Source organism: Zonotrichia albicollis, chromosome 1, assembly GCF_047830755.1.
Source record: "Zonotrichia albicollis isolate bZonAlb1 chromosome 1, bZonAlb1.hap1, whole genome shotgun sequence".
In the NCBI taxonomy this organism is placed as follows: domain Eukaryota; kingdom Metazoa; phylum Chordata; class Aves; order Passeriformes; family Passerellidae; genus Zonotrichia; species Zonotrichia albicollis.
In genome coordinates this window covers 9,051,934-9,070,934 of record NC_133819.1, presented here as the reverse complement: position 1 = coordinate 9,070,934, position 19,001 = coordinate 9,051,934, and the positions used below count along the sequence as shown (strand labels likewise).

General features: G+C 43.2%; 1 long non-coding RNA gene across 5 annotated transcripts in view; it reads right to left on the bottom strand.

Annotated features, from left to right (window-relative positions):
* The window catches only part of LOC102064396 (uncharacterized), a 31,553-nt gene continuing 12,552 nt past the window's right edge, over nucleotides 1–19,001 (bottom strand). For 3 of the 5 annotated variants that reach the window (XR_012582912.1, XR_012582939.1, XR_001332920.3), the window contains one exon: nucleotides 1–18,589. This is a non-coding gene — a long non-coding RNA (uncharacterized LOC102064396). The remainder of the gene's footprint in view (nucleotides 18,590–19,001) is intronic. The other 2 variants (XR_012582929.1, XR_012582923.1) reach the window with 2 other exon arrangements.

The window sequence follows — 19,001 nt, the reverse complement described above, 5'->3', positions numbered from 1 at the left end:
AAAAAAAAAAAAAAAAAGAAAAAACCCACGTTTTTTGTCAGTGTTGTAGGTATTTATGCTGGGAGATCTTCACAGACCTTTTTCTGTATCTAACTTTCTTTTCGGTAAGACACACAACATCTAATGTGCACAGAACCACATAAATGTCCACAAAAGTTCTTTTTTTAGCAGAATGTTGGCCTGGAAAAGCTTATTCAATTCTCTCTGTTGATTTCCACTCCTGTAAAAGCAGGATTTATGTAAATGGCAGACACAAGCACCCCTGCCATACACAACCAATGCTGGTCCCCCCTCCTAGAGCAGACTCCTGTAGCTATATATACAAGTCTGGCTGCATCTGACCAGTGTGAGTCACTGACACCATCCCATTTTAAATGTTTCTTCAGAATGGATGGCTGATGCTGCACGAGTTACACTATTTCTAATGTATGTCAATTAATTAGCAATTTAATGCTGGCTGAAAATGCCATTATAGCTTTTACTTTTGGCTTCCATGAAAGCTCATTTAATATTATTAAGTATTTTAAGTCAGGAAAAAGTAATTTAATTACTTGTCTGAGTTTCCCTTTAATGCGCAGTGAGATATAGAGGGTTGGGCAAGAAGGAAAGGAAGTATAAGGATAAACTTGATAAATTCCTCCTGCCCATATCCAGGGAATGCCCAGGCAGGTCAGACCTTCCAGGAGACAAGAGGTGAGAGCACAGCAGTGCACCACTAACAGATATTTTCCTAAACCCTCTAATAAGTATTTACTTACACACTTTCCTCTCCCCACACCATCTGCTCCCCTACCCTTCAGTAAGTAATGTAGGTGTAGAAGGTGGGATTTGCCTCCTCTAATCCAAACAGCTAAAAATTAAGTAGTAGTCCCAGATAATCCTTTCAGCTTTCTTCCAAATCAGCAGAGAGAAATAAACAGTGGTAAATCACTTAGCCCAGAATTACCTGTGGACTAAGAGCAGAAAAATATTATTCCCAGGGGAAAATACAGTCTGGGTAGGCAGGCAGGATATACCTGAATAGCCTCCCTTGCAGAAGGAAAGCATCATGAGATGTGGAAGGACTCCCACCTGGCCCTTAGGTCAGGAGCTTTAGGTCTCCCCTGAAATCTGCCATTCCCCAGTGTGTTCAGGGCTCTGAGCAGGGATACTCATCTCTTTTGGGAATGTGGCACTGCCAAAGGCAGCTGCTGGACCCAGCTCCCACAAATCCTCCCTGTGTGCCAGCAGGACTGCAGCACAAATCTGAGAGGGAGGATTGCCCCTGCACAGGCCAGATCTGTGTGAGGATTATGGATAACTGGCACTTTGAATTTAGAGGGAAAACAACATCTGTTTTTCTTTTTTAGCTAGAGACTATAAAACCAGTACCAAATAGTGCTCCAGGACTTAGGTCTGCCCCCTGTACTGTGACACAGGTTTGCTTCTCAGCCATCTTCACCCTGAAATTCACCACAATGAGGGTGAGGTGGTAGGCAGCAACTCTGGATCCTGAACCAGAGCAGAGAAGCTGGCCTGGCATGGTGTGAAGTGGCTCAGGAATAGATGGGGATGGAAAGCAAACTGTCTTCAGCAAAGTTTGAAGCCATCTGGGGGATTTTGTTGCCATATGGGTTAGCACTGCGTCCATGCCAGAGATGCAGAATCACCTCCTGGCCCACAGTCCAGCCTTCTTTTCACTGTGTTTTGGTCCAAATTTCACTCTTCTTCAACCTTTTGCTGAAGGATAGGGGAGTGTGTTCCACTCACTCCATGCCCAAGCTGAGCAATGAAGGAGCTTTTGTGCAGTAACAGAATAAGCAGCTCCTGGTGTGAGAAGGGACAAAGGGGTGAGGTTTTCCATTGCACACTGAGGTCTCTCCTCACCCCAAAGGCTCTGAGACCAGACAGCAGCCCCTGAGCAGAAGAGGGTTGGAGCTGAACAATGATCTTCCCTCTTACAGCACCAAACACAGGAGGAAGGAGAGACCAGCACCAAGGAAGATGAGCTGGGATTTCTTTCCCTGCCTCACCTCAGCATGAGAAATGCTGACAATGGCAGCATTTTGTAAATGACAAGATCTTCTTCCCCCAGAGACACGGGCATAAATTCATCAGCCAAGCAAAGGGCTCAGAGGTAAATCATGACAAGCCTGGTAATCTGATAAAAAGAAATGTTTCCTTATTAAAATACAAATGGAAAACTTTATTGTTATTATTTTAAAATCCTGTCTGCCCCACTGAAAGGCCAGCAGGTAAAGGACATGGTACAGATATTTTTTGTTGGCCCTGGGAAAAAGTGAGCTATGGACAGAGGGGACAGGGCAAGTTTGCACTTTTCACCTGGCTGGTCTGGAGACTTTATAGCTCCTATTCCTTAAGTTCCTCCAATCTGCCAGGCTACAATAATCCAATCTACTTTCCTTTCATATTTGACTTAACATCAGAAGCTCTGCCGACTCTGAGCATATTCTGGCACTTGAAGGGCAACCAAATGAGTTTGCAACTTGCTAACTTTCTCTCTGACATTTTTTCCCTAAGCTTTGTTTATTTTTGGAAATGCATTCAGTTGACCAGTTGCAACTAATAGGCCTGTGCCTATTTTGTGTTGGTTTCTCTGCTAACACAGTGTTTTCTCTCTGTGGACCATACCTTGCAACAGATGTTTATCTGTGCAACTATCTCTGGAGCTGTTTTAGAGAGATATGTATCTCTTACAGAGCTAGACATAAATAAACAACAGAAGAAAAAAAAAAAAAAAGGGAGAATAAATAAGAGCACAGCTATGTGGACAGCCAACAGATGGATAAATGTCCCTCCAGACATTTGGATAAAATAGCACAGAAAATAGCTGGATAAAATAGCATCACAGAACTCCTACCAGGCACATGTTCACTTACTCATGGTTGGACATCTGTAATTTTTGGTGTAGGAGACATCCAACCCTTCACTATCACATTGGCTCTGCTGGCATCTGGGAGTTATTCTGGATCTGCTGGCATCCCCACACGTGGCTGGCAGCAGTGCCTCTCCCACCAGTCCCCTCCAGTGATCCCACCAACACAAGGTGGTTCTTACTGGTAGGAAACTGAAAATCTGATAGGAGGGTAAAAGCTGGCAAAGTCATGGGTTGAGATAAAGACATTTCAACTGGCAAAGCAAAAGCCACACCATGTGCAAAGCAAATCAAAGAATGCATTTACCACTTCCCATGGGCAGGCAGGTGTTCAGCCATTCCCAGGAAAGCAGGGCTCCATCACACATAGCAGTGACTTGGGAAGAAAAACACCATCCCTCCAAATGTTCTCCTCTCCCTCCTGTTCCCCCCCTGTCTGTACTGAGCTTGATGCCATATGGTGTGGGATACCCCTGGCCCAGCTGGGGTCAGCTGTCCTGGCTGTGTTTCCTTCAATACCTTGTGCACCTCAGCCTCCTTTGCTGGCAGGGTGATATGAGAAGCAGGAAAGGCTTTGGCTCTGCGTTTGGCCCTCCTCAGCAATGACAAAAACAGCTCCACATTATCAAAGAGGTTTTCAGCACAAATCCAAAACCCTGCCTCATACTAGAAACTGTGAAGAAAATTAATTCTATCCCAGACAAAACCAGCACAGTGATACACACCTTACACCATCCTCCCTTTAACTCATTGCCTGACAGATGCATTTACTGGGCATTTATTTTGATTTCCTTCTTTCTCTGAACATTTAAGGGAAGGTTTGGGTCTCACTGCAGTACTCGCTGCCTTTGGAGCAGACAGGACAAAGGAGTTTATTATTCCACATCCAATCCTGACACTGGCAGGTCCCACAGAAGGATTGTTAAGGGTTCTATCCCCACACAGCCATTCCACATAGGAGAGCAGGTTTGGGACCCTGAACTCTTCTGTCCCACCACCTTCTGCCTGGGCCAACATCCCACATGCTTCAGTCACCAGGGCAGTCCTTTCCATATTTACTGGGACAGCCTGGGCTTGCACATGCTACTTCCTTTGCAGCCAACCCTTGGAAAGTCACCCCTGCTGGCTCCAGGAGCCAAGTGAGCAAGGTGCTCTCCTTCTCTGGCTGTTCTGTGGGTGGTGTTCCCACCAGCTTCTTTCTGGGTCTAAAGTAGCAGCCTGAAGTTATTCACTCACCAGTGAAATGCTGGACCCTGTGACAAAGCCCACCTGCTCCCATGGTGGCAGAGGGAGCTGAGATCTCACCTGCAGCATTTAACCCACACATGAAATTTTGTGGGAATGTTGCTCCTCTCCGAGAGGGAGGTGAGCCTGGGCATGTCCCTGCCAAACCCCTGACCAGTTGATATTGGCTTGGCCAGCCTCAGTCCATCCCCAGGGAGCGCAGGAGCCAGGCAAGCTCCACTGCTGGTTATTAGAGTGGGAGAATGAATAATTTTCACAGGTTCAGTTAGGAGATTTCAGACAAATTGCTGAGACATATCAAGTGTACGTGATGGAAGACTAAAAGGTGAAACTCTGAAAACATGAAATTATTCTTGCTCTTGGCTCCCCTGGGCCTTATCCAGAAAATGCTTAACTTGGCTTTTCCATATAGCACTATTCAGGAACAATGTTCACAGCGTGTTGTATAGAGCTGGGTCTTTATTTTATCCATCTGCATTTTCTCCTCTAATTTATTGACTTCTCCAGCTCTGATGATTAGGTCAGGCAGTGTCACATGCTTCAAGTACTGAGGCCAATTAACACTCTTTCTGGGTGACCAGGATTGCTGATCGATTAAGCTGCTCCATCCCACTGAGATTCCTTGCTGTTGCAAAGGCAGGCACATGGTCACATAAAATACATTGAAATAGAATTAATGAAAAGGCAGGCCTGAATGACAGCCAAGATGGGGTTTTTATTTTATTTCTAGAAGGAACCTAAGGAGGGGTTTATTGGACTCCTCTTCCCAGCTGTTGCAAAGAGAAAAACAACTGTTATTAAAAGAAAGCTTTCTGGGGTGGGGGGAAGGAAAATGGATAGAAGCAGCTAAAATAATCTCTGAACAAAACAACACTGTTCCTTCCAGAAAATAGTGAAAGTGGGAAATCATAGCAATGATAAAATTGAGGCTTTTTCTAAAAGATACACACATTTAGCATACTCCTATCTACCCAGGAAAAATGTATTTTTAAACAATATTCAAAAGCAGTATAGCTTATGTTCCTTCATTTTTTACATACCCAAATGAAAATGAGATTAACTGGGCACAGCAAAGCACATGACCTTCAAGTACTGTGCTAACAATATTTGATTTTTGGACAAAAAACATTCCAGCTTGCATGACGTTAAGAGGGTCATGCAAGAGTCTGCTGCATATCCTTGCAGAAGGTAATGAGGGTGGGGAAGAAATGGAGAGGGGGTTTTGCTGCTGGAGGTGACTCTGCCCACATGGCACTGTCGGGCAGTGGATCAGACCAGCCTGATCAACCACCAGAGACACCCCTTGGACATTGATTCCACTTTATCTCGCTCCCAGACAGAATAGCTTAAAAAGCAATCCACATCATTGCATCAAAAGCAAACTCTCATCATTTTCTCTGACTGAATACATGAGAAGAGCACTGGGCATTTGCAGAACTAACACTTCAAGGCAAGTGAAACTTGAATGAATAGCAGCACTAACTACCAGCCTGCATCAGAATCACTGGCTTGTCAAACAGTCTGGTTGGAAAGAGCCTTTAAAAGCCCATCCCCACTGCAGTAAGCAGGGATAACTTCAACTGGATCAGGTAGCTCTGAAAGCCTGTGCAACCTGACCTTTAATGTTTCCAGGCATGGGGCATCTACCACATCTCTGAGCAGCCTGTGCCAGTGTTTCTCCACACTTACCATTAAAAAATTATTCCTTATATCAAATTTAAATCTACCCTTGCTTTTTAAAATCATTACCTCTTGTCCTGTCACTGTAAACCCTGATAAACCTCTGTCCTCATCTTTCTTGCACACCCCTTTAGGTACTGAAAGGACCCCAGAAGTCCTCCTGAAGCTTTCTCTTCTCCAGGCTGAACAACCCCAGCTCCCTCAGCCTCTCTTTGTAGGAGAGGTGCTCCAACCCTCTGATCATTTTTGTGGCCTCCTCTGGACTTACTCCAACAGGTCCATGTCCTTCCAAGGCTGGGACCCCCCAAACTGGACACAGCACTCCAAGGGGAATCTCACCAGAGCAGAGCAGAGGTATTTACCCAGGGGCACCCATGATGGTGTCCCAGCTCAGGTTAGCACCCTCTGGACCAGGGACAAACCCAACACAAACCTTCTCCAAAGAGTAAAGTCTGACTGCACAAGAAACATGAGAGCTAACAATGGAAGGAGGCAAATTATTGCTTTAGTTAAGGTAATATAGAAAACCTGAAGAGGTTCCTGGGCTGACAGACTGGCTTTGTGTGGCAGAACATCTTTCTGTGGGACAAGGTCCTGTTTCTAGCCTTGACCCCTCATCCTGGAATTTTCATGCATGGCAAATCCTGTCTCAGCCTGGCTGAAGATCTGACAGGCTGTGCATATGCAGAATATCCTGTTAGCATCACTGCAGGTTTGGATCCAACAGACCCACACAGGACATTGTAAAAATGGGATTGCACTCTCTCCAAACCTTCTCTTGGGTATGTGCATGATTTCCCCTGTGATCTGTACCTTCTGGCTCCTTGGGCTGGATGGTCTCTAATGCCAGTCAATTCATCAGCTTTCTGCAAAAAGAGAGTAATTTTGGAAAGCTGAAACATGGTCTTAATTAACACGCTATTGTGGTTAATCTGTTTTACCAATCCCTTAATGCAGAGAATCAATAGTTACAGACATCAAAGTTGATGAGTTTCCTCACAGGAAAAGAAAAATCTATAAAACATAGATGGTTACACTTCTCAAAGCTGCAAATTAAAAACAATGAGTTTCACTAAACCTTGCACCAAGGTGAAAGTTGCTGATTTTTTAAATAAGCCTACAGCTGGCTCCGGGGCCAAAATTATTGCACAGCCCTTTGAGCAGCAGGAAGACTGGGACAACTGCCTAAATAACCTTCCTACCAGAATGGCACCTCAGTACATGGCTTGGTGTATTTGCAAAAGGAATATTTTTCTTAGTGCATGCCAACCAAATGGCTGTGGTATTGATCTAAATACAACAAATCTTCCAGACTTGTTGAGAAAATTTACCAGGCACAATATTAAATGGTCTTACAGAACTACAGTTATTGATGAAGGCCAACTGTGAATAATAAGATACTTAACTGCCAAAAAGATTCTATGTCATGGAGTATAATATTGTTTAATTTCAAAGTATGGAAGAAAGTTGTATCTTTGCAACAATTTTTCATCTTCTTTAATATTCTACAGACTGAAAAAAACGCCGAGACCTGGCTAAATTCCACCTGCCCTGGAAGAATGGAAACCCAGCCATTGGGGACAAGAGCTTTGTCCATCTTTGCAGTTGGTTGTTATGGTCTAGTTAAGATAAATGGCTCTCAAATTCATCATCTGCATAGGGTTTGCTCCTTTGCCTCTGGCAGATATGGCCGCATTACTTGTGAAATGTTTTTAAATGTTTTCTCATAGCAGATTTTATGCAAAAAAAAAAAATTCTCTCAACATTCACATAATATGCAGGAATTGAGGCTTACTATCTGTGTGTAATCACATATAATTTTACACTTACAACTTATTTAAATATTTTACTCTTTAGCTCTTCTACAAAAGAAACAATAAAACAATACCCATGCTCCTCAGACAATCTGAATATTGGAGCGTTCCTGTAGGGAGGAGTTGTAGTTCTGGATCTGGGGAGGCAAACACCCATTGAAAAGAAACTTGCAGCTTCAATGCCAAAGTTTTGCTGGATTCCTTGTAGCCTCCCTATGCTCGAAGGCATTTCCATTAGGTATTTACAGCTTAGAAAAGAAGACTGAATCTGGTAGGGTTTTTTATGGATATTCAGTGGGACACAAGGAGATTTATGGTGCCTTTCCTTGGACATTTGGCAGTGGCATGAATCCTTTTTGGTGTGAAATCACAAGATCAGAGCACATTTACCATAAATATCTGGGTTGTAGCAAGCAGAGATTTTTTCTTATGTTAGATACTTCTCACATAGAAATACTGAAATTTTCTAGCCTTTAAAGATTTTATATTTTCCTTGGAGAATAAATTTTACAGAGCTGCCTGAAAGCTAACCAAGAACTGAGTACAGAGCTCTGGGTAAGTGCAGTAGTCAATCCCTGCTCAGAAGAGCTTTTGCAATTTCAAATACCTTGTTTAAGCCTTTTTTTTTCAGCTGTTGCTGTTTGAACATGGCTTTCAGTGAGGAAGCTGAGCAAACAGGTACCTTCTCTGTAAAGGAACAGCAGTTTTGGGGGTCTCAGAACCTCTGGGCAAATAGCAGAGTTCATGGTTGGAATTCTTGCTGCTGCCCCTGGGGCATTCAAGTAACAAAGCTTTTGGTGCCTGACAGATTTTTTTTTCACTGGGAGTAGGACCTTTTCAGTGTAGTCAGTTTTACTGGACTCATATAAACACTCTGGTTTTGGTGAATCTCCAGCCTGGTGTGCCTTGATCCACATTTCCTGGGCTCCCACCAAGATTGATGTCATCATGACAGCATCTGAGCAGGAAGTCCCAATGGTCTAGCTCAAGGGACTGTGTAGTCACTGGGGGAATTACAGATGTTCAAAGTGAAAAAAAAAAAAGAAGACAAAAAAAAAGAGTTAAGTACCATTCCTCCTGGCACTAAGCAACCAAATTCCCAAAGGATTTTTGTAAAGCATCCCTCCTAATATCTATCTCTTCATCTGATTAAAACCCCTTCTTTGTTTAAAAATAAGTCTTGAATCCTTTCAGTTTTCTAAAAATATTCAGTCTTTTAGCTGAGATGCTGCTAATTGGTGACAACTTTGTATTCTGAGTCTTACTCATTTCTCATCAAATGTAAGAGTCAGGCTTCACTGATTCTTTATGCTGGTGTTAAAAGTTTACACACTGGATGCACCTTGCCTGCTTTATGAAAAACAGAGCTGGTTTGAGTTTTTTTCTCTTAATGGCCATGAAATTTTGAAGGTCATTTCCTCCTAAGGCTTCTGACCTCCCTCACTATTACAGTTTTCATATGTTTCTGTTCTCTTTCTCTGGCATCCTCTTTATAACAACTGAGAGAAGACACTGGGTCTTTTTAAGGTGTGCTGGTGAAACAAAGTCACGTCCATGAATAATTGAGCCCAAATCCAGTGCTATAATCTATGTGGGCAAGATGCACATCCATTAATTCCATTAGGAGTCTGTGTGTAGGACAATCCTGTGAACAAACCCAGGGAAATCAATGATTTCTGGTGAGTTAAATTCATTGACAGGAAGAGGACTTGCATATGGAATGGAAGTGACAGCACATATAGGATGAGATCCTGGCACTGTCCATGGCAGGGATGGGAGTTTGGAGTCAGTAGTTTAGATTCCACTCATGGCTTGCTGTTTTCCTCCCTCCAAGTTTTACAGACATGCAATTATTTGCACAAGTAGGACAGGACTGGCAAATTCAATAAGGCAAGTTTTTGATAAAGGTCTTTGGCTAATTTAGTGCCAGACTTGGAAAAAAATATAGCCTTAGGTTGTTGAGATTAATGAAGTGCATTTTGGAGGTGTCCTGAACTGGATGCATTAGCAAATAAGCCAAGAAAGCAGCAGCAGACAAATCAAGCAAAATGCTTGACTTAGGGACTCCAGCAACTAAAGAGCTCACTGAGGAGCCAGAAGTAAATAAAGCCACAGTAAAAGAGGGTTGCAATGGGCTTCTAATTGCTCTGGGCTGAGCAGATACAGAGCACCCTACATGGAAAGAGAGAGAAAATGGGAAATCCCTCTAGAAGGTGCCAGGCTGACGTTGCCCCTGTACAGCAGAGCAAGCCATCTCTTATTATCACTTCCATCTCTCATGCTGTGTTTTTTAGTGTGATAAAGAATTAGGTTTAGCAAATTAGGTAAGGGAAAGGGAATTTGGAAATGACATCCCCAGTGATTGATGATACTAATAAGTGTTGTGTCAAGGAGATCCCCTTCCCCCCTCACACAGGGCACAGCCTTGCTCACTGCCTGAGCACAAACGTCACTGCACTCCACATATATGGAGCTATTTAGAGAGGGGAAATAAAAAATGTACACAACAATACTTATGCATGCAAAGTCTGTGCAATGCTGCTAAGTATACACACACCATTCATCCAAGTAGAAGAACACAAAGAGGGACACAATTTATATGCACAGAAATATGTATATTTTAAAAATCCCCCTGCGTACATATCTCCCTTTACAAAAAGATAATGGAACCAAACCATGACAGATGATTGTTAATCTTGTGCTGCAGGAAACTCCAGCTCAGTTCCCTGGTTTTGCTTCATTTGAGGCAAAATTCGAACCATTCCCCTGAGGGGAAGGTGTTCTGCTGAGGAAATTTTTTTTTGCTTGAGCATGTTCATTCAAACAGGGAGAGCTGGCAGGGGGGTTATAGTAGGATGTGGGAGAGGACTCATATTTCTCTGCATCAAATGATTCAGAGCAAAATTTGAACTCACCTGTCATACATCAGTTCTTTAACCAGCAAGCTGGAGGGGGCTGCCAGGGTGGCAAGAGTGGCAGAGGTAAAACTGAATATAGGGCCATATTTGTCCCTAGGCTGTCCACTGAGTGAACCACAGCTCATTTAACCATCTTCCCAGGGTTTCAAAGGTACTGGATAGTGAAGTGAGGAAATTCTGCATTTGGGGATCTTTAAGTCTTGTTTCAGCTTGAGCTGGAACACTTAGCATATTCTCAGCTATGGGCAGCACCTGTATCCAGGAACTTTGAATAAACACAAGAGTGTGTGGAAGCTTAATAACCTTTTTGTGACTGCAATAGCACCCAGCTGACAGATTTGGGTGCTGAAGGATACCTAAATTCCATTTGAAGAGCTGGACCTCTGTTGCTATGGTGATGAGAACTGTATAAAAAGCTACACAGAATGGAATAAAATATTGTATTTAAATACACCCATGAAGATCTACAAGTTTATTTCTTTTTTAGGTTTCATACTCATGCACACTGCTGTGTGCCTGCCATAGCTGCAATTTCCTTCTTCAGTTTGACACGTGGGATTAGGTGACACGGAGTGTCGGACGGGCAAAGACTTGGAGCACAGCAAAAACTGGAAATGCTACTTTTGCCCACCCATGAGGAATGTGTTCATCACATAGGAAGTATGTGGTGAGTGGTGCTAGAGGGTATTTGAAATATTGTGTGTGTGTGTGGGCAGCAGACTGCTTTGTTGCAGACTAAACTGGGGGCTATCACCACATCTGCAAGCCTAAGATTTCAGTATTGCTCCCTCCAGAACACAGTCACAGTAAAATAAATGCTGACTTCTCTCCTCAAAGTATTTCCTTCTCTCTCCCCAATATTTTATTTCAGAGTACAACAACTGTCAAGAGATAGAAGGGGTCCCACACACACACTCACTCCTTGGTCTCTGTGAGAAACATTTTAGAGCATAGAAAGACTTTGTTCTGCTGTCAGCTGAGGTAGATTTTCACCACTCCAGCAAGCAGGGTTTCCTTCCAGTAGGCTCCTTCTGAAGTTATCCCTAACTCATAACATCATGATGAGAAACACACAGTCAGCCCAATGTAATGGCAAGCACACATCTCTCAGATTACAATAGCATATGGGTATGATTCCTTCAATTTTCTGCTGCATTGGTTTTTAGAGCAAAACTTTTGCTCTCTTTTCTTTGTGTTCTAGTCTCCTGCTCTGACTTAGTCTCACTTGAGAAGTCTGGAACTGCATTTCAGCTATAAAATGTGCTAAAAATCTTCTAGTCACAGAATCACAGAAATGCTGGTTGCAATGGACATCTGGAGATCTCTAGTCTCCATCATTCTACTCATCATCCACAAGGGACCAGCCTGTGGCTTTTTGTAGCTAAGATGTGCAAACTTCAAAGTATGGATGTTGAACAACCTTTCTGGTGAGCTCTTCCACTGCGGTGCCTCCTGCTGAAATCTTTTCTTAATGTTCAGACTGAAACCCCAAATCTCATTTTGTGGTCTTAGCCCTTCTTATAGTGCCTGGAACTACTAAGAAGGGTTTGGGTTTCTCTCTTTGCAGCTGCCCATCAAGTCCTTTTAGTTACAAGGGTGTCCCTTAGCCTTGTCTCTACAAAGGTAGGACAGACCCAACTCTCTTGGCCTCTTCTTGTGAGCCAGAGCTCCCAACCTTGTGCCATTTTGGTAGCCCTCCATTACACCTCCTGCAGTTTCTTCCTATCCTTCTTCAGCTGGAGCCCAAACCAGACACAAAATCATAGATGGGATTTAATGAGAGCCCAGCACTCTGTTCACTGCCAGCTATCAGCCAGACATCAAACCACTCATTTCTCCCCATCTCTTCATGAGATCAAGGGGCACCTAAAAATCTGCAGGCAGCACAGCCTTGAACACCAGTGTTCCTGAGGCAATTCATGTTGTATTTTCAGCTGTGCCCCTAAGTTTCTCAGTTTTAACAGATCTGAGCAGTTCAACATTCATCTAAGACATGATTCCTGTTGGTACCCACAAATGAGGCATCTGCCTTGCATGCAGGGGAGCCTAAGCCTGTGATCAAGGAGCAAAAGACCAGATGATTCACAGAAAGACAGCAAATAACCAGCAAAGTCTACTGTGACAACCCACTGCCAGTCTGCTGTCAGTGACCCTGCAGATCTTCTCTTTTCCAGCATACTGGCTGCCTGTGACATTTTTTCTTCATCCAACATTCAAATTAGAATGATCAGAGGCTGACCCACAGAGTCTAGTTCATCATGAATTTTTTTCTTACTGATTGCATAAATAATCACAGGCAGGAAAGTGCCTTTTACATCAGTACACAATTGCATAAGCTTTTGTAAGAACATAAGGAGGAGTATGTTGAGTGGTAAAGCCATGCTTGAATTGTCTTATTTATCTTGTAAGTCTAAAGGCCTGTCATCTGCAAAGTGACAAAGCTGTCTGTTTAACCTAGACTCATCTCCATTTTCTAACCTATTAATGCATTTGGAGTGCATGGGTAAACAACAGTATTTAACACTGATGTTCTTTGGGATACTCTTTTCTCTGGGTTCTGAGAGATTTTGTATATTTTGCATCTTTTTTTTTTCTTTGTGGGATTATTGGCAGAATTACGGGCAAATTCAAGGGATTAGGATGGGATTCTTTCTTAAACAAAAGAAATGTGTAAAAGCAAAGGAATAGGCAACCTGCTATGCAAATCAGAACTATGGGGTTAAGTACAAAATAGACACGGAATTGCCTGGAGGAATATGATGAAAAGAGGCACAGATCTGTGAAAACATGACAAGGATAAGACTATCAGCTTCCTGCATTCAACAAAATATAGAGACTGTACTGTGAGGTCAGACTGATGGAAAAATCTGCCTTTTGTGTGACCCACCTCATCTTTGGTCTTCAAGAAGAGATGGACAAATGCAGCACAGAGGTTGCTTCATCTCGGTTAGTGAAATTTCTGAATAAATTCTCTCCATTTCATCCGAGTGACGTGTCTTCCCAACAGATGATTGAAGGTCATAGGAAGGAAGATTGGAGACTCTGTTTGGTTATGCAGTTGGGGTAGCAAATAGAGAAAATGAGTCACAAGCTCTAATATTAAACATAGATGTCTTTCCATTTCCCAGAAAGTGGTCTTTATACGCAGGCTCTGCAGCCACTCAGCCAGCTGGCACAGGAGCCCGAGACACCTTCTGAGCATTCTTTCATGTCACTGTGGCAGAATTTTCCTCTGTTCCCTTCTTTTCTGGCACAGCTATGGAGCCTGCTTGTGGCTGGCCAGTCCCTTCAAGCTTCAGATCTGTGCTCAGCATCACAGCTGGGCCCTGCTGCTACCAGAGCTAATTAGAGTCCTGCAGGTCACTGCCTTCACGAAGATGTTTTTGTTGTTTTGTACCAAGTACCCCATTCCCTGGCTACTGGCACTTATCCTGCTTTCAGCACTGAGCCCTAAAGCTCTAAGACACCAGAGAAGCCAGATTCTCAATACAATAATTAGGCTGAAATACAGAAGAAAAGTAATCCATTTTCGGCTGTCACAGCTAGCATCACGTCTTAGGTCCTCTCTCCCACTCCCCTCCCAGATTGCTGTGTGGTGTATGTAATAGTAGCATGCACTAATTAATGCATGCTAGATAGGGAGCTGTGCTGGAAGGCTTGTGAGGTGGATCTTACAGAGGAATTACACTTGTCCACCTCTAAGGGAAAAGTTCCACAGGCAGGGAGGGCAAGTTCACAGCTCATTTCTCTGGGGTACAGCCCCTATCCCTGTGCATCCCCTGCTGCTGGCAGTGCTGGCCCACCATGTCCCTCACAGAGCCTCAGCTAGGACAGTGAACATCCATTTCTGCTTTTCTTCCTGTATGTTAATGGGTTTTTTCTCTGTAGTGATACAGACTGGTTGCTACAAGGTCCAAAGACCAGAGTAAATGCAAGGGAAGCAGTTAGACCACAGTATGGGAGGACATAACATTTCTGCAGAATGTGAACTGAAGGCTGAGCTGCCTCACAAAACCTTATTCTAAGTACCTGGGCTTGATTGATTGGAGGAAAAAAAATGAAAAACAACTCTGGTCTTAACCTTTTCTTGGGAATATTTAGCATTAAAAAATGTGCATGTACTAAGCAAAGATCAGCCCAAGAGAGAGATGCTATACCTCTCTATAAAGTATTTGTGGCATTTGCTTAAGGGTGCTACACCTATATGCCATATTTTATGTCAAGAAAATCATAGACTCATCACAGAATCAAAGGATAGTCTGGTTGGGAAGGACCTTAAAGACCATCGAGTTCCAAATCCTGCTCTAGCTGGGACACATTTCTCTAGACCTGGTTGCCCAGAGCTTCATCCAACATGGCCTGAACAACTTCTAGGGATGTGAAATGAACACTGACTTTTGCATCCTGAGCACAGGTAACATCAGTAAGAGACTAGCAAGGAAAGAGTAGCTTTTTATTTTTTGTGCAAACTGTGGAGCCTTCAGATATGCAGTGAATGTCTAAAGAGGAAATGCAGTGGCAATGGTAAAACAAGAGACACTTTCTTATGCAGTGTATGGATCAGTCTGATGACAATTATCTGGTTAGGTTTGGAACAAATCCCATTCTCAAAGAGGCAAAAGTGAAACACTGTTTTACTGATCAGCTTCAGTGATAGTTGCCAAGGGTTATATCCATGCAACATCCAGAATTAGGCCCTTTGTGCTTAATTTCCAGGCAAGGTAAAAACCTTTTCGAATAATGAAAATATGTGAATATGGATTGCATACTGTGCTGAAGCCTCTGGGGCTTGATTCACTGGGGTGCTGGAGGTGTATAACTGCAGGTCTATGTGCTAACTTCAAAACCAGCCATCTTCCAGACCTCCTTGGCACCTAAATAATATAGATACCATGGCTCTCCTCCTGCACAGAAATCCCTGTGGCACCTGAATTTCAACTACTGCTGCTCCCTATCTCAGGCTCACAAATCAAACATTTCCCTGCTTGCTTTGCTCATGGGACCTGAGCTATTCCATGCTGCAATAAAAACATACATATTCATTAAGGCACAGGGAACAAGAAGCCGTAAAGAGTTGATTCTGCAGCCTTGAGGGTTGGATCCTTACCTGCACTGGAGGAGAGGCAGGGCTGGCTGCCTTAGTCTCTACATACCGAGTTGCAAATGCAAAGGAAAATTACATTGAGGATAATTTATGGGATTGACTGGGACAGCCACATTCTATCTCAGTCAGTACCCCACTGGCAGAAAGTTTCCATAAACTGGCTGTGAGTTTCTGTCCCAAAACACACAAAGCAGGGATTTTGTCTTAGGGATACTCAGAAGAGTTGGGGTTTGCATGTGTAGCAGGGAGCAGTGTTTGGCTGTGTTTTGTGACAAGATGCAGGGATATGGAGGAAAGGAAAAGGATGGCTTCAGGCTTGGGTATTCTGGGAAAGAGAGAAAATTTGTCAGTGAAACAAATGTCAAGCACCTCAAGAGTCATCAAATTGCAAGTGAAGTTCTATCTGTGCAAGCACAGTGCCATAGCACCTGGAAAAACTGTCCAGTGGAAACTTTTGTATTTAGGGAATTAAACATTTCCTGTTTAAATAAATTTAATTAAAGGGAAGAGGAGAGCCTTAAAAAATTTACATTTAGACTTAGAGCATAAAATGGCTGGTAGTGTCCTGATCTGTCCTTGTAAATCCGGCCCCAAAGCTTTTACTCACTTTTTTATTTTAAGTTAGTATTTATAACAACTTGTTCTTTCTCTACAGAATTTTCTAAAAATAGCAAGGATAATAATATGGGTGGAAAAAACCACAAAATCCAAAGACCCTAAGGGGCAGAGCCAACAGCACACAAATGATCACCCTCTCTCCTGAGTGCATGGCAGGCAGTTATCAGTGCCAGCCTAATTCTCTGTCTCCACTCTTGTGATATCAGCAAAACAAAAGGGGCCAAGCAAATCCCTGGTGTCACTCCAGCAAGTTGCTGAGCTCCCTCAGGCCTGGGTTTGCCCAGCACGTGTAGCAGAGTGATGTATGCTAATGTGCAGGCATCTCCCCTGGGCATCTGCACCTGGCCTCGGGTCCACACCAGTATCTGTCCCTCACTGCATTTCTCTGCTTGTGTTTTGGATTCCTGTGAAATATATTCTTGCCTCTTTTGTTTAACCTTTGTCTTCCAGTTTTTGTCTGCCTTGTGAGTTTTGCCTAATTAGGAACCTTTCAAATTCCCTTGTGGCCTTGAGTTTTCTCATGCAGAATTTGGAATTAGTGTATTATTTTGTGGCTAGTTTTCAGGGCCAGGTTCATGCTTTTAAAGTGCTAAAATAACAATTAACAATACTTTGCACTTCCCTACTTTTTTTTCCCCCTCTGGGAATATGAAAGCACTTTATAAGCAGCAATTAATTAAGATTCAACATTATGAGGGGAGGAATGTATAGGGACATATTTCTACTGTAGGAATGCAGCCATTTCTGGGGTAGCTAGTAATAACTAGTTTAAGAGAGTTACTACAACATGTTCAATACCAGACAGCAATTTTTAGGCTGTAAAGTAAAAACCCAATGCAATAGCCAGATGAATTTTCAAAAGAGATTTATAGAATCAGACAGAAGTTAATTTTGGCTACGATGTCAAAATCAAGACCCCTCTCACCCATGGCCAGAAGTGCTGCTTCATGTCCTGCACAAAAGCAACCAGCCCTGATAACTGACTCAAACTGGGCCTCAAAGCTCCCACACATGGTGCTGGGACTCAGTTTGGTCCTAAATCCAGAGGAAATAGTGCCACCTACTGAGGCAGCACCCCACCAAGGACCAGTGCTCAGGGTGAATTCCTGCAATGAGTGATACCCACACCAAATATGTCAAATCCAGCATATTTTATAAGTGATGTGTATACAATACATATACAGATAGACAGGCAGACAGCAGAACAGTCAATATGCCAGAAAAGATGCAAACTTGGGCTTGTGTGATTATATCACTTTTTTATGACAGCAAGGAGAAAAGACCTGAGCATGGACTGAAGCACCAGCTGGGAGCTGTGTATTTTGAGGCCCCACAGTAACTAGCAGTCATGTCTTGCTTTTGCTTCCACAGCCTTCAGCATGTTAATGAAGGAAAGAGTGTTTATTATTTTGAACACTCCTCCTCCCTACAAGGATAGTATTAATGATGTAAGGAAGTAAACAACTCACTGAGCCACAAAGCTCTAACAGTTATTAATTTCCAAGGAACTATCCTCACACCAATCTAGAAACTGGAGCATTGAAGAATGGTGTGAATAAATATGAACACAGACACATGCTGGTTTACAAATATCAGACACTGGTCCAGTTTGTCAAAACTGCTCCTTTTCAACAGTTTCATATTTGGATGATGACAGCTAAATCTACAGAGGTTTAGCCTCAGTTTTGCCCACACTCTTTGCTGCAGTGGCTGGTGCAGGCAGCATGGTTGAGATTACTGATCCTAAAGCAGCCCAAGCACAGCACAACAGGCACCTGCACCCTCTCTCAGCTTCCATATGAGCCAGGACTTCTCATACCTGCACCACGGTGGTGCAGCCATTTCCCTGTTGCTGTTGTGGCTGCACCATGCTGGGGCAGATCCGCTGGTGGAGTTCAGAGTGACTGGATAAAAGCTAGGAGAAAGCCATGGCAAAACTTGTGCATGCCTGATGACTGACCATGGCATGGCTTGGAAAGAAGAGTTGGTGATTGCTCTCACCCAGGATACAGTAAATCAGGGCTGGAGATCTGGGAAATGGGAGGACATTTAGGATATTTTTTCCTGCATCAGGAGAAAGCTGAGAGCTAGATAATCCCCATTTTAAATCAGTGCTCTAACTGCTGCCACATAGTTCATAACAAAGCAAATGGCACCAGCCAGTACTAGAATCCTGCCATTATGGAAAGGGGTGATGGAGCAGATTTCAAAGGCACGAAGACAACTAACATTTCCAGTGAGTCTCCTCTTCCTTCCTCACACATCACCAGTATAAAAGGCAGGAGAAACCTCTGGAAGTCTTTATCATTGCTTATGCCTTTGTATAGGCTGCAATCTAAAAAAAAAGAAAAAAAATTTTCTACAAACATTTAGGTAGCTGCATCCATCTCTTTTTCCTTCTGCTCGTGCCTCTAAAATTTCAACCATACATGCAAGCTAGAGCAGCTGGATAGCTGGATTCAGGCCTCTTTCATAGATTCATAAGATCACAGAATAGTTTGGATTGGAAGGAACCTTCAAAGTTCATCTAATCCAACCCCCTTAGAATGAGAAAGGATATCTTCCACTAAATCGGGTAGCTCAGAGCCCTGTCAACATTCCTATTTCCAGGGATGGGGCCTCTACCACCTTTCCATGCAGTAGTGCTCATTACCCCTTTGTGGTACCTCTTCAGGGCTTTTTGTGCAGTGTCAGGAGGTCTAGACCTCAGAGAACTCTGCAAAATCCAGGCAAAATCTACAATTCAG